The sequence below is a fragment of the Dunckerocampus dactyliophorus genome, chromosome 3 (assembly GCF_027744805.1).
Source record: "Dunckerocampus dactyliophorus isolate RoL2022-P2 chromosome 3, RoL_Ddac_1.1, whole genome shotgun sequence".
NCBI classification, from domain to species: Eukaryota; Metazoa; Chordata; class Actinopteri; order Syngnathiformes; family Syngnathidae; genus Dunckerocampus; species Dunckerocampus dactyliophorus.
In genome coordinates, this window is record NC_072821.1 from 30501876 (window position 1) to 30516993 (window position 15118).

The 15118-nt window shown below is 38.9% G+C and overlaps 1 protein-coding gene across 4 annotated transcripts in view; it reads left to right on the forward strand.

Moving 5' to 3' along the window:
- Nucleotides 1–4541: 4541 nt before the first annotated feature.
- The window catches only part of LOC129178507 (multiple epidermal growth factor-like domains protein 11), a 164034-nt gene continuing 153457 nt past the window's right edge, over nt 4542–15118 (forward strand). For all 4 annotated transcript variants that reach the window (XM_054770793.1, XM_054770796.1, XM_054770795.1 and 1 more), the window contains exon 1: nt 4542–4741. The gene's annotated coding sequence lies outside the window, so the exon portion shown is untranslated. The remainder of the gene's footprint in view (nt 4742–15118) is intronic.

Genomic DNA, 15118 nt, shown 5'->3' on the forward strand with positions numbered 1-15118 from the left:
TTTTTATTTTCCAACTATTTCAACTTTCGGGCCGCACGGTGGCCTAGTGGTGAGCATGTTGGCCACACAGTCAGGAGATCTGGAAGATCTGGATTTGCATCTCCGGTGGGCATCTCTGTGTGGAGTTTGCATGTTCTCCCTGTGTGTGCGTGGGTTTTCTCCGGGTACTCTGGTTTCTTCCCACATTCCAAAAAATATGGAGGTTATATATAGGTTATATCGGTTAGTTGGAGACTCACTTGCCCATAGGTATGAATGTTAGTGTGAATGGTTGTTTGTCTCCTGTGATTGGCTGGCAATCCAGGGTGCACCCCACCTCTCGCTCAAAGTCAGCTGGGATAGGCTCCAGCATACCCTCGTGGTCCTAGTAAGGACAAGCGGCATAGAAAAAGAATGGATGGATGGATATTTCATTTTCCTTCTTGGAAATTTTCTTCTCGTTATTATGACTTTATTCCCGTAATATTTTTACTTTATTCTGGTAACGTAATTTTTTCCACGACCTAATTTTCCAATTACAATTACAACTTTATCCATTGTTTTGTTTGTTTCTTATAATATTACAACTTTTAAAAAAAATATATATTTTTTTAATATTTCAGCTTTATGCTACTAAAATTATATTATTTTTCCTCATAATATTACGACATTATTCTGGTAAAAATATGACTTTTTCTTGTTAGATTAGACCTTTTTTTCTTTATTATTTTCACCTTATACTTGTAAATTTACTGCTGATTTTTACATTTTTTCTGTAGGTTTTCTTTTTAGTTTAGTTTTCTTGTTAAATGATATTTTTAGAATGTGCCACAATAAAATAAAAAAAACAGCCCCGGACCGCAAATGGCACTTTTGGCACCCGTGGGCTACAGGATGTGTTATGCTTTTGTTGCTCTAGCGGGACTGGAGTGGAATTTTTTCCCCATGAAAGTTAAAATATGAAAAAAATAAGGGAAACTATCAAAATACAGGGGCCGCACGGTGGCCTAGTGGTTAGCATGTTGGCCACACAGTCAGGAGATCGGGAAGATCTGGGTTAAAATCTCCGTTGGGCGTTTCTGTGTGGAGTTTGCATGTTTTCCCCGTGCGTGTGTGGGTTTTCTCCAGGTACTCCGGTTTCCTCCCACATTCCAAAAACATGCATGTTAGGTTATTTGGCGACTCTAAATTGTCCATAGGTATGAATGTGAGCGTGAATGATTGTTTGTCTACATGTGCCCTGCGATTGGCTGGCGACCAGTCCACGGTCTATCTCCGCCACTCTCCTGAAGTCAACTGGGATAGGCTCCAGCATACCCGCGACCCTAGTGAGGATAAGCGGCATAGAAAATGGAAAAAAATATGGATTAAAATGGAAAATGGATTAAAATATAGGAGTTTCCTGGTGAAAACGAGGGGGGTTCCAGTATCATATTCAAAATAAAATGTCCCACTTCTGTTAATGTCGTCAAGACAACTCATAATATGGCTCAATTGTGTGCATGGCCTCCATATGTCTGTATGCACTCCCTATAACATGTGAGCAAGGTCCTGTTGATACCACAGTTGAGTCTCCCGGGGAATCGGGGCATCAGGCAGCACCTAGACCATTAAATGGACGGTAAATGACGTCTCAGAGATGCTCAATTGAATTCCGGTCTAGGGAAGGTCAGTCAATAGCATCGATGCCTTCATCCTTGAGGAACTGCTGACACTCCCACAGGAACCCGCTGCACCAGTATGTGGTTTTGACAATGGGTGTGAGGAACTCATTGCGGTACTTATCAGCAGGCAGAGTACCTCTGGCTAGCAAGTAGAGATTTATGCAGCCTTCCGACGATATCCCTCCCTAAACCATCACTGGCTTGTCTTCTGGTATCTCCTCCGCGTGGCGTGTATGGTTGTACCATCCTGGAAGAGCTGCCCTACCTGAGCAACTTCTGCAGGCTGCAGATAACACATCACGCTGCCACCATTGGCGAGGGCATCTCAGGCGACTTTATTTTACTTTTGTACAAGCTTCCTAAGGTGAAGCTGACTCATTTGAGTTACAGGACGGACAGTAACAGGAGTGGGTTTTTGGCATAAAATTAGCAAATACATGAAATATAGCCACAGGGCATTCATCCTGAGTAGCATGTTGACAGTAAGCACACTACTGTGATTCAACAAAAAATTGTATTTTAAAAGTAAAAAATGAATTGCTGAGTCTTTCGCCCTCGCCTCGGTCACAGTTGATATAAATTCAGCATTTTCAAGCACAGAAATGAACCTATATACAAATGTAAAGCATAGAAAAGAAGCATTCAAAGACATTGCCATATTATTCAACACTAGCCACTAGGTGTCAGTAATGTTACTGTAATGTTCGGTGAGCCACAAAGCACCAGACTCGACTTGGCTTTTATTGCAGGTTTGAATTATCTCACAACAGGCACATAAATCCCGAATAAAAACACGAGTTACTCTTGCGGCTGTAAACCACGGTAAGCTGTAAATCAACGACGTCACTTCCTGTCCGCCAGTCACTCTGCTCCCCTTAGGACCAACATGAAAGGCAACATACACTAGCAGGAGTCTTATTTATGTCTTATATGTCTTACTTACTCTTATCATGTCTATTTTGGGTAACATGAGTGTAAAGGTGACTATAGGGGTGTTAGTTCATGTCTACAGGGCTCTAATAATGGTAAAAACCGTATTTAGAAGTTTGTAAACAGGTTTTCAATGCTCTTACTACAAAAATATTCAATTTATGAATAAGGAATCCTACTTTGTGGAAATTCACTTACAGTCACCCCTCATTTAAAGCGCTTAATTGGTTCCAGACCCGATCGCGATAAACAAATTTCTACAATAAAGGATTCAATGTTAATAATTTGAATATTTTTATAGTAAGATAATAGAAAACTAGTTTATGACTTTCCAAATATGGTTTTTAATATTATTACAGCCCTGTAGACATGAAATAACACACTTACAGTCACCTTTACACTCCTATTAGTCATTGTTAACATCACATTGTACAACTCTTATGCTGCAGGGTCTCGAGATAGCAAGCTAGCGAGCTAACCAATTAGCCTCAAATTTATTTTTTCTAAAATTAGGAGGCCAAAAACTTACCACATCCACACGGAATGGAGGAGAACTTTTTAAACTCTATCATGTTGGACATGTCATGGCTGACTTCATGAAGTTTTAAGGTAATGTAATGTAAGGTACAGTCTCATTAATGTTTTGTGTCATTACTGCCACCTAGTGGCCAGAATATCACATGTCACTTGTATTTCAATATGTTTTGACTAATAATAGACCAGGGGTCACCAATGTTTTTCCTTGTGAGAGCTACTTTTACAAAATGAAAATGGCCAAGAGCTACTCATTTTTGTAACATTTATTTTCAGAGCTTATTTTAAACCCAAACAAAGCGAATATGCTTGTTTTACCAGAACATTAACAAAATGCTGATGTCCACAACTCACATTTTGTATTTCAGAATGCATTTCTTTCTACTGTTCTTTCATTATTAACTGAAAACCTGAATGAAAAGCAGGCTTGCGGGCACCTCGTGTGGTCATGGGGGGCTACCTGGTGCCCGCGGGCAGCACGTTGGTGACCCCTGTAATAGACAGTCGACCACGAAACTGCAATCATTTATTCATTAATTAATTTCTGAAAAACTGTGATATAGCAAGGAAGCGATAATCAAACCACAATATTGTAACTAAATTGTTCTTTTTTTTTTTTTTTAAAGAAAATGAACTTAAAGTATAGTTGAGTGAAAGAGTAACACAACTATGTACAAAATATAACATTTCCGATGGATTAAAATGATTATATTTTGTGGAAAAGTCTAACAGGGACAGCTAGCACATGCTATTCCAGTGTCCAGGGTAGTTTAAATTAATATTTTAAATTGTACTTATTAAATATGCAGTCATATGGGCAGCACAGTGACCTAGTGCTTGGACACACAGTCAGGAGATCTGGGTTCCAATCTCCGTCGGGCATCTCTGTGTGGAGTTTGCATTGTCCTCCCCGTGCGTGTGTGGGTTTTCTCCGGATACGCCGTCTTGCTCCCACATTCCAAAATATGCATGTTAGGTTAATTGGTGACTCTAAATTGTCCATAGGTAGGAATGTTGTTTGTCTATATTGTGCCCTGTGATTGGCTGGCGACCAGTCCAGGGTGTACCCTGCTGCCTGCCGGCTGGGATAGGCTCCAGCATACCCCCGCTACCCTAATGAAGATTAAGTGGCATGCAGGACACTTTGCTTAATAAAAAATATATATTACAGTTCATTTTATTGCACATTTATACATTTTATTTCTTGTGGACACAAATGACAGATTACACAACAAGAGCTGAATCATATATAATGTATAATGCTGAATTTAGATTGATATATATATATATATATATATTTAAAGGATATGTATACTGTAGCTAACCGAAGTAACTAAGTAACTATGTCGGAGGGGTGTAACCAACGAATGTGGGTTGAGTACTTACGAAAGCGGCAGTGATACGGGGTGACTCCTCTTGTCGCCTCTGCTACTCTTTGGCTGCGATGGTAGAACAGCTGCGGCAAGAGCACCACCAGATCAAGTCCCCAACTACATCTGAAGTCTAAAGCCGAGGACTTTGTGCTTTCGCTCCACCAACATATCAAAAAGAAAGTAAAAATGCATGCCGGCGATTACTCTTCGCTTTCAAGTTACGAGTATTAACTTTGTCGAGGACGACGACGCGTCGCAAAGGTAAGCAAGCACTCAAGATGATGTTGACGCTGGCTGGTTTTTCATTTTCATACTTATCGCTCCGTTCAACTTTGTGGATGGATTTCAATTTCAATTGCGCAGATATTTCCCTTTTCGTTTCATTTTGTGTATTTTTCAACTGTGCAGAAAACCGTATGCAGTATTGTTGCCAATCTGCTATTGACAGTATTTTGTAATTTAAATGACATTTGCAGTGTTAATCTATTTACGTTTCACTCCTTATATAAATTATTAGATTTTTAATAGTACAAACAAATATATTTCTCTTGTTTAAATTGTATTATGTGCCTGACTCATTCTTATTTTTTTTCTACAACTGTCATGTGATGAGGATGTGGTTAATAGCTGTTTGTATAACGTACAACTGTATAATCTGACCACCTATAACTCAAAAATAAAGAGTGATGTATGTTATTGATGGAGGCTGCAAAAACAACAATTTCATCCACAGGCAATTTTCCAGCAAGATGCACTCCCCTGTAATGGAGATGTTTGATACTAATTAGATATGTCAGGATGATGATTGTTGTTCCTCCATTGATTCCCTTGAAGCTGGACAACAAACAGACTGTCATTGATTCCCCTGAGGCAGAGCAGCAGACTACATAGGGACTTCAGGCCTCGTGCCAATAGATGGCGGCCTTGAGCCTGTGTCTGCTTTCTGGAACTTTTGAGTTTTCCAACCCGGACCTTTGAGTGGCGAGCTTGAAAGCATATAGTGTTCCTTGTGTCAGATAAATTGAACATTTTTGTATTTGCTCTCGGTGACCTCAGACCCTGAGGCAAATGCCCAGAGAGAGGTAAATAATACAGTGAGTGACAGTGCCTGGCGAGTGCTTTTGAGAAGTCCCATTCAATTTTGGTGTTTTTTTTTTCTTCTAAACGCCTTTCTCCTCGAGTTATTCCATTTAGTAAGCAGCACTGGTGAATGCGCTCTGCAATATGTCACAGAAACATTTGTCACAAATGTGCCCTGGCAATAACAGTAATGCAGGGTTTGACGACTCGGTAGCTTTTACTTTAATTAAATGTTATTCTTGTTAAGATAATGTTGCAAGGGTGGCTGGTTACTGCTGGAGGTTGTAGCGGCGGAGCCACAGTTCATCTATAGCGTCATCTTCAAGGTTTTTAAGGCCAAGTGCCCCCAAACGAAGTATTTTACCCCCTGTTGGTTATGTAGGTTTATGCCCTTACAAAGATAAGATGTAACAGTCCAGAACTTTTATGGTAGATTTATTGTAACCGAGAGAGACAGAATGTTAAAAAAGGAGCTGGTTGTTGATCTCAAGGGAGTTGGGACCGCAGTCACCAAGAAAAACATTCGTAACACACTTTGCTTAATTTATAACCCTGATTGAATGTTTTTTTTTTTTTGTTACAATAAACCAACCATTACAATTCTGCACTGTTCATATCTTTGTAAGGGGGACCACCAACAAAATCAGCAGGCGTTCAAATATTTTCACTGTATATGACACGTTGTCCGAACCTGCAAGAGGTCTTTACAAGGATCTTCCAGTCTATGTATATTTTGAAATTGTTATTTGTAGTGGAAATGGAAATTCCATGGTTGTAATTGTTAATAATTGAGGTACAGTGGTGATCAAGTTTATCTTGGATAACATTTGGTCGTTTGTTGATTGATGATTTAATGAGCTTTGGGTAGAAACGACAAGACTGTGTGTACAAGCGACCGAAATGAATTTTCTCCGTAGGCCCAGAATCAGCTTTATTGGCCATGTATCTTACCACAGTAGACATTTGACTACGGTCTAACATCACTCTTTGTTACAAAGTACAACGATAGTAAATACATTTTTCCTATAAAGGAGAAGAAGAAGAGTACTACTACTACTACTACTACTACTAATATGTATATATTTACATATGTATATATTTACAGGTTACAAATTCACAATGTTGCGTCCAGAACAGTATGTAGTGCAAATGCTCATGGTTGCAAATAGCAACCACTGCTTATAATATAAACATAGATAAATAATACAGTAGTGCATACAATACATACATACATACATACAGTATATACACACATACATACATACATACAGTACATACATACATACATACATACATACATACATACAGTATATACACACATACATACATACATACAGTACATACATACATACATACATACATACATACATACAGTACATACATACATACTTACATACATACATACATACATACATACAGTACATACAGTCGTGTGAAAAAGTGTTTGCCCCCTTCCTGATTTATTTTTTGCATGTTTGTCATACTTAAATGTTTACAGATCATCAAATAAATTTATGAGTCAATGACAACACAACTGAACACAAAATGCAGTTTTTAAATGAAACTTTTTATTATTAAGGGGGAAAAAAAAATCCAAACCTACACGATCCTGTGTGGAAAAGTGTTTGCCCACTAAACCTAATAACTGGTTGGGCCACCCTTAGCAGCAACAACTGCAATCAAGCGTTTGCAAAAACTTTGCAATGAGTCTCTTACAGAGCTGTGGAAGAATTTTTGCCCACTCATCTTTGCAGAATTGTTGTAATTCAGCCACATTGGAGGGTTTTCCAGCATGAACCGCCTTTTCAATGTCATACCACAGCATCTCAATAGGATTCAGGTCAGGACTTTGACTAGGCCACTCCAAGGTCTTCATTTTGTTTTTCTTCAGCCATTCAGAGGTGGACTTGCTGGTGTGTTTTGGATCATTGTCCTTCTGCAGAACCCAAGTTGCTTTCAGCTTGAGGTCACAAACAGATGGCAAGACATTCTCCTTCAGGATTTTTTGGTAGACAGCAGAATTCATGGTTCCATTTATCACAGGAGTTCTTTCAGGTCCTGAAGCAGCAAAACAGCCCCAGACCATCATACTACCACCACCATATTTTACTGTTGGTATGATGTTCTTTTTCTGAAAAGCAGCATTACTTTTACAGCAGATATATTGGGACAAACACCTTCTACTTTTGTCTCATCTGACCATAGAGTATTTTCCCAAAAGTCTTGGGGATCATCAAATTGTTTTCTGGGAAAACTGAGACAAGCCCTAATGTTCTTTTTGTTCAGCAGTGGTTTTGGTCTTGGAACTCTGCCATGCAGGCCATTTTTGCCCAGTGTCTTTCTTATGGTGGAGTCATGAACACTGACCTTAACTGAGGCTTTTGTGATCTCTTGGATGAGTGATCGCTGCGCTCTTGGGGTAATTTTGTTTGGCCGGCCACTCCTGGGAAGGTTCACCACTGTTCCATGTTTTTGCCATTTGTGGATAATGGCTCTCACTGTGGATTGCTGGAGTACCAGAACTTTAGAAATGTCTTTATAACCTTTTCCACACTGATAGATCTCGATGAATCTCAGTTAAGTTATGTTTGAACAGGGGGACAATCACTTTTTCACGCAGGGTCATGTAGGTTTGGATTTTTTTCTCCCTTACAAGTGCTTACAAGTGACCGGTGAGTGTGATGTATTTAATATCATTTTAGATGCTTTGATAAATATTGATTGTGAACTGCTCCAGATGATGTTGTAGTGTAGACGTTTGTAGTTTATAGTTGTTCAGAGATGATGTCTTTGAAGATGAAGGGTTAGCTGGTTTGTTGCTTTAGTAATAATGATATTCGTCACCAATTTTGTAATGCCTGCTTTGTTGTATTGTATTTTTGTATATTATTAATGGTGTGTATAATTGTGACATGATAGTGGCGGTATTAAGAGGTGGATAAGGTCCCCACTCAAGGTGCAGGTACCAAATGCACCATCCACCACTGGTATATATATTCTGTGACTAGTGTTTTTGTTAAATATTATATTTTATTTGTAGTTTTTATGTTTTACAGTATGTGAAGGTCTTACTTTAAATCATCTGCATAGTTGATAAACACTTTTTGAAGCAAGAGTTTGACATTGAAACAGATCTTTTTCTGCTATTTCCTTAGGGGAATCATTGTTTGGAAATGTTATCAAATGTGCGGTGTGAACAAAGTCCCTCAACAAATTGTGTTGAAATTTAGAGATTGTATTGTATGAGTGGATGAATAGTACTTCACGTCACAACATGATATTTGAAAGCATAAAGTGTTATTTCAAGTTTAGCGTGAAAAAGTGTTGAATGTAAAGACATGCCACAAATTATTATTGCTGATTGGTTTTACAATATTTTATGTTTTTTGTCCAGTTTAGACGACTGACCCTCGGTCGCGGCAGCAGCCACTGTGTTTCCAGTCTGCTGAGTCCTTTCAACTGGGAATCCTCCATGTTCTGACAGATCAATACATGCAATCAGTGTTGATAAATGGGAGAACACTGGACGTTGTTTCCCAAGGACATGTTATATCGGAGTTTCAGGGACTGCAGCTGGCTTCCTTTGCATATCAATGTGTTGGTGATGTTCTCACCTTGCGTCTTACGTATACTGTAGCAGCGTTTCCAATTCATTTAGGGGTGTTTTCTGTTTGTACGTTACCACATTTTGTGGTTTCAACGCATGCATAAATGAGTAACACTGTAGAAAAAGAAAAAGAGAACAATTTGCTATAATACGTCGGTTTTTCTCTTCGTTATGTCTCCCACGAGTGAGTGAGGCAGATTCCTGTGGTGGCTGCGCTTCAAAGAAAAGCGAAGTGAAATTCGACAAATGCTCAGAGAGTGGAGAAACGCAGATCGACGCGGGCCACTCAAACACGACAATCATCACGAAGAATAAAGATGGTATCTTTGAGCATGTGTAGGGTGCTATGATTTACGTGTTAACGGAATTGCAGACGGTATTGCGGAATTAGCCAATAAAAACGAAATCTACTGTTAAACGCGGAATCTGCTGGAATTGGCATATTGTGAAGGAAATGCTGTCATCGTGACTAAAAAAAAAAACAAAAACGTTTGTGTAGGGAAGTATTTCCGTGGCGGAATCTCATCACAAACACATGTGCGGGTCAGGCTGTCATGTTGTGTTTTACCGCTTGCTAATGCAAACGAGCGTTTTCCGATGCCCATTGACGCCGTGCAAGTTCTGCGTGAAATAAGACCAAGAGGCATGTTCATTCTCGCACCCAGCTCGTCATAACCGTGAACAGACATTCTCAACACACACAACACACTTCTGGCTTTCAAAATAAGAGAGCTGTTCGCCACATTCTGTCTGTTTGTGTAAACAAAATAAGGGTGTCATAAAAAATATCTTACATTAAGAACACAATTGAAATTGCATTGGTGACTACGTCTTCCTTAACCGCCAGCACGGGCATTACAGTTTGTTGAGGAATTGTAGCAATGTGTGCAGAGGATGACGTCCCAATAGAAAAGGTAGCCAAGCTACATCCGTTTCTGAAATTCTGGGCAAAATTGGCTAATGATGGATTGCATCAATAAATGTAAGGATTTTTGCATTTCATTAACAGACATTTTATATACGGTCACAAAAGTACACATTCTGCTGGCAAAATTCTGTAAGTATCAAAAGTAAAAAAATTGAATTTGGAAAAAAACCCACAGAATTCGGGAAATGATTAAATGGATTTCATAGGCCTTACGTGTGAAAGGATCTGCTCTTATGAAATGGACAATAACCAATAATGGTATTAAAAATAACAGCTGTACTAATGGTGTTATTGTTTTCTGGTAATGGGTAATCAAATAAATGACTATTTCAAATGCCGTTACCATGACCAACTGAATTGTGGCGCCCTCAGGTAATGGGTTTTGGCACAGAATTGCAAATCATGAGCTCAGCCCTCAGCCTTAAAGGGATAGTTTGGATATTTTGACATGAAGTTGTATGACATCCCCATCAGCAGTGTAGTCCAATAACAGCGACTTACCCCCCACTTGGTCTCCTAAGTTCAGTTCTGATCAGATTCCTGTGATGAAGAACGTAGTTCTGCTTAGTTGCTGGGGACAATTAAGTAAAGAGTTTGGCTTCTCAAAAACAATATGCGTTCAAAAGAGTAATACATTTGCCTCACAAAAATGCCTTCTCAAAAAAATCAGACCTCACAAAATGCTCTGTGTTATGTTTGTCTCCCGCTGTACTCCTGCCCACTGTCGCCTGCGCGTTCATGTAAATGTGACGAAGACGCTCGCATCTACTTCTGGGACGGAGCGCCACGGCCATCTTGTTTACGTATGTGTTCCACAGCGGAAGAAGATGCGCGTGTCTTCGTCACATTCACATGAACGCACAGGCGACAGTGTGCAGGGAAATGGCGAGAGACAGATATAACACCGAGCGTATTGTGACATCTGATTTTTTTTGAGAAGGCATTTTTGTGATCATTTGAACGCATATTGTTTGGAGAAGCCAAACTCTTTATTTAATTGTCTCCAGCAACTAAGCTCCCTCAGAATCTCCTCCTCCGTCCACCTCACCGTCCCACCTGCTCGCCTCAGCATGATGGGTTGCAGAGCTTTCAGCCGGTCTGCCCCCAAACTTTGAAACTCTTTGGAACTTTGCAACATAGACTCTCTTCCTCTTTTCAAATCCACACTCAAAACCCACTTATTCAGGACATCTTATTCTCTATAATTGTATTTTTGTGTGTGCGCTGCTTTAAGCTCGGTCTATGCACAGTGTCCTTGGGTTTCTTGAAAGGCGCCTACAAATAAAAGGCATTATTATTATTAATATTATTATTTTTATTGTTATTAAGTGGAACTCATACTTCATTACAGACATCTGTAAGTCTCTGTTATTGGACTACATTGCTGATGGGGATGTCATACAACTTCATGTCAAAATATCCAAACTATCCCTTTAATCTCATGAAACATCTTTTGAAATCACACGCCGTGACAAAACTAAATCCCAATTCTTTTACATTTTTTAAGGCTGTTCAAAAAAGTGATTAAAATTCCATTTATGAAGGAGTAATTCCGTTAATAATGCAATTTACACTTCACATTTCACAATAAGGTCCACAAAAATACAGTAGTTACTGAGGAACTAATGAAGAACTAATGAACTAATGACTAAGGCACATACATTTAGAGTAGTTACTGAGGAACTAATGAAGAACTCATGAACTAATGACTAAGGCACATACATTTAGAGTAGTTACTGAGGAACTAATGAAGAACTAATGAGGAACTAATGATTGAGGCACATACATTTAGAGTAGTTACTGAGGAACTAATGAAGAACTAATGAGGAACTAATGACTAAGGCACATACATTTTGAGTAGTTACTGAGGAACTAATGAAGAACTAATGAACTAATGACTAAGGCACATACATTTAGAGTAGTTACTGAGGAACTAATGAAGAACTAATGAACTAATGACTAAGGCACATACATTTAGAGTAGTTACTGAGAAACTCATGAAGAACTAATGAGGAACTAATGACTAAGGCACATACATTTAGAGTAGTTGCTGAGGAACTAATGAGGAACTAATGACCAAAGCACATACATTTAGAGTAGTTACTGAGGAACTAATGAAGAACTAATGAGGAACTAATGACTAAGGCACATACATTTAGAGTAGTTACTGAGGAACTAATGAGGAACTAATGACTAAGGCACATACATTTAGAGTAGTTACTGAGAAACTAATGAAGAACTAATGAGGAACTAATGACTAAGGCACATACATTTAGAGTAGTTACCGAGGAACTAATGAAGAACTAATGAGGAACTAATCACTAAGGCACATACATTTAGAGTAGTTACTGAGGAACTAATGAAGAACTAATGAACTAATGACTAAGGCACATACATTTAGAGTGGTTACTGAGGAACTAATGAAGAACTAATGAACTAATGACTAAGGCGCATACATTTAGAGTAGTTACTGAGGAACTAATGAAGAACTAATGAACTAATGACTAAGGCACATACATTTAGAGTAGTTACTGAGAAACTCATGAAGAACTAATGAGGAACTAATGACTAAGGCACATACATTTAGAGTAGTTGCTGAGGAACTAATGAGGAACTAATGACCAAAGCACATACATTTAGAGTAGTTACTGAGGAACTAATGAAGAACTAATGAGGAACTAATGACTAAGGCACATACATTTAGAGTAGTTACTGAGGAACTAATGAGGAACTAATGACCAAGGCACATACATTTAGAGTAGTTACTGAGAAACTAATGAAGAACTAATGAGGAACTAATGACTAAGGCACATACATTTAGAGTAGTTACCGAGGAACTAATGAAGAACTAATGAGGAACTAATCACTAAGGCACATACATTTAGAGTAGTTACTGAGGAACTAATGAAGAACTAATGAACTAATGACTAAGGCACATACATTTAGAGTGGTTACTGAGGAACTAATGAAGAACTAATGAACTAATGACTAAGGCGCATACATTTAGAGTAGTTACTGAGGAACTAATGAAGAACTAATGAGAAACTAATGAGTAGAGTAGTTACTGAGGAAGTAAGGCACATAAATTTAGAGTATTTCGTGAGGAACTAATGAAGAACTAATGAGTAGTGGTTACGGTTAGGTAGGTTCGTTCCTCATTAACTACTGTAGTTTTGCGTACCTTATTGTAAAGTGATACCCAATTCACTTTTTTGTGAAAGGAACTAGTAACTCGAGCTGCAACAATTAATCGATGATTTATTGACTATTTTGGTATTTGATGAAAATGTAATTTTGTATTTAAAGGTCCTCTGATTTCAACCTCTAAAATGTGAATATTTTTGAATTGGCCTTAGTCAGCCATGAAAGCAGACCTATTATCTTTCTGTTTTAGGCAAAACAAGATATTCACACATCAGCTTTGACTGTGGAAAACACTGATGGACATGTTTGTCTCTTTTCTGATATGTTGCAGACCATACCACAAAGTGTTTGTGTCAGGTTCATTTTGACGTGGGCCTAACCGATTACTCGATTAATCGACTAAGAAAATCATCATTAGTTGGAGCCGTGCTAGTAACTTTAATTAATTACTTTTTGAAAGTAATTTGCCCACCCCTGTGTAAAAGTTCCAAAAACCTGACTTACATCGCAGTCGAGGGACGGAACTTGCAGACCGGGGATCACCTGTTTTTGTAATGTGTAATGTAATTTGTATTTATAATAAATTCAGCTTTACTGTATATCAACAATGTAAATGCAACTCATGATTTTCCATACTATAATCGGCCGGTCACTTGGAATTACTGTATGAAGAGAGCGTCATGCCGTACATCGGAGTGGAGGCAATGGCTTAACAGCAGTCTCAAAATTCAAACAGCACGCAGCATGGAGGTAAAAGCCATTAAGGGCATCAGCCCATCGGCTCACAGCGTCTTATTCATTCTAAAACAAAGACAAAGTGGAGAAGAAAGGGCAGAAAAGAAAGGCAACATGAAAAGCTCCAGAGTGCTTCTTGCCTTGTGGGCACTCCAGTGTGGACAGGAAGCAAGGTGATGGACTTGACCATTACAAAACATCATGAACGCTCCCCTCAGGGCAAATAGAGGAGTAACACATACACCAGACAGTCTATTACTCAGTGTATTGTTGCATTCGATTGGCTGTAAGCAGGCTTTGCGGGACATACTGTACGTTGGGGATGTGAGACACAGAGCGTGTTAGGTCGGGTTATGCCAAGGCTTTGTTGGTGAGAAGAATGACAAGGATTTGTAACGTTGAATTTATTTTCATCAAAGGGACTGTGTAGACTTGTGACAGCATAACCTCTCACAAATCTTTTTACTCCTCATTGTAGATGAGTCTTGCTTAGGACTCTGCTATCCTATTGAATAAATGAAATAACGTAAAGTATAAAGACATGCTTTGGACATTGGGAGGAAACTATGGAAACAAACAAGCTTCCGTATGTAGAAAACACACTCTTCACGGAGCTGACACACATTCAGACCTTCTTGCTGTAAGGCTTATGAGCACAGTACAATAGCACATTATTTGAGCTTTCACTTCAGGAATTGTATTGTTTTCACAATCGACACCTTTGGCTCATTTATAATTCATGATGTGGGGGGGGGGGTGTTATGGATGATATGCAGTATATGTGCTTTGCAAACAAAATTAGCCGAAAGGAACACACTTACACACCTACAGTCATGGCCACAAGTTTTCAGAATGACACAAATATTAATTTTCACAATGTCTGCTGCCTCAGTTTTTATGATGGCAATTTGCATACAGGTCACAGTCGGAATTCAAAGGTGTTTCTCACCTTCTCGCAACTTTCTTTGGGTGCATTTTAGGTTATTTTGCAGCCATGATCAACAAGAAAAGCACGGACTTGAGGTGAGAACCACTCATGGCCAAACCGGAAGGTGGTGTCCGTGTTGATCTCGCTGCCGAGATCATGTCTTTGGCAACAACTGATGGTAAAAGTAACCTTAATTGTTCATTTATCCCTTTCATT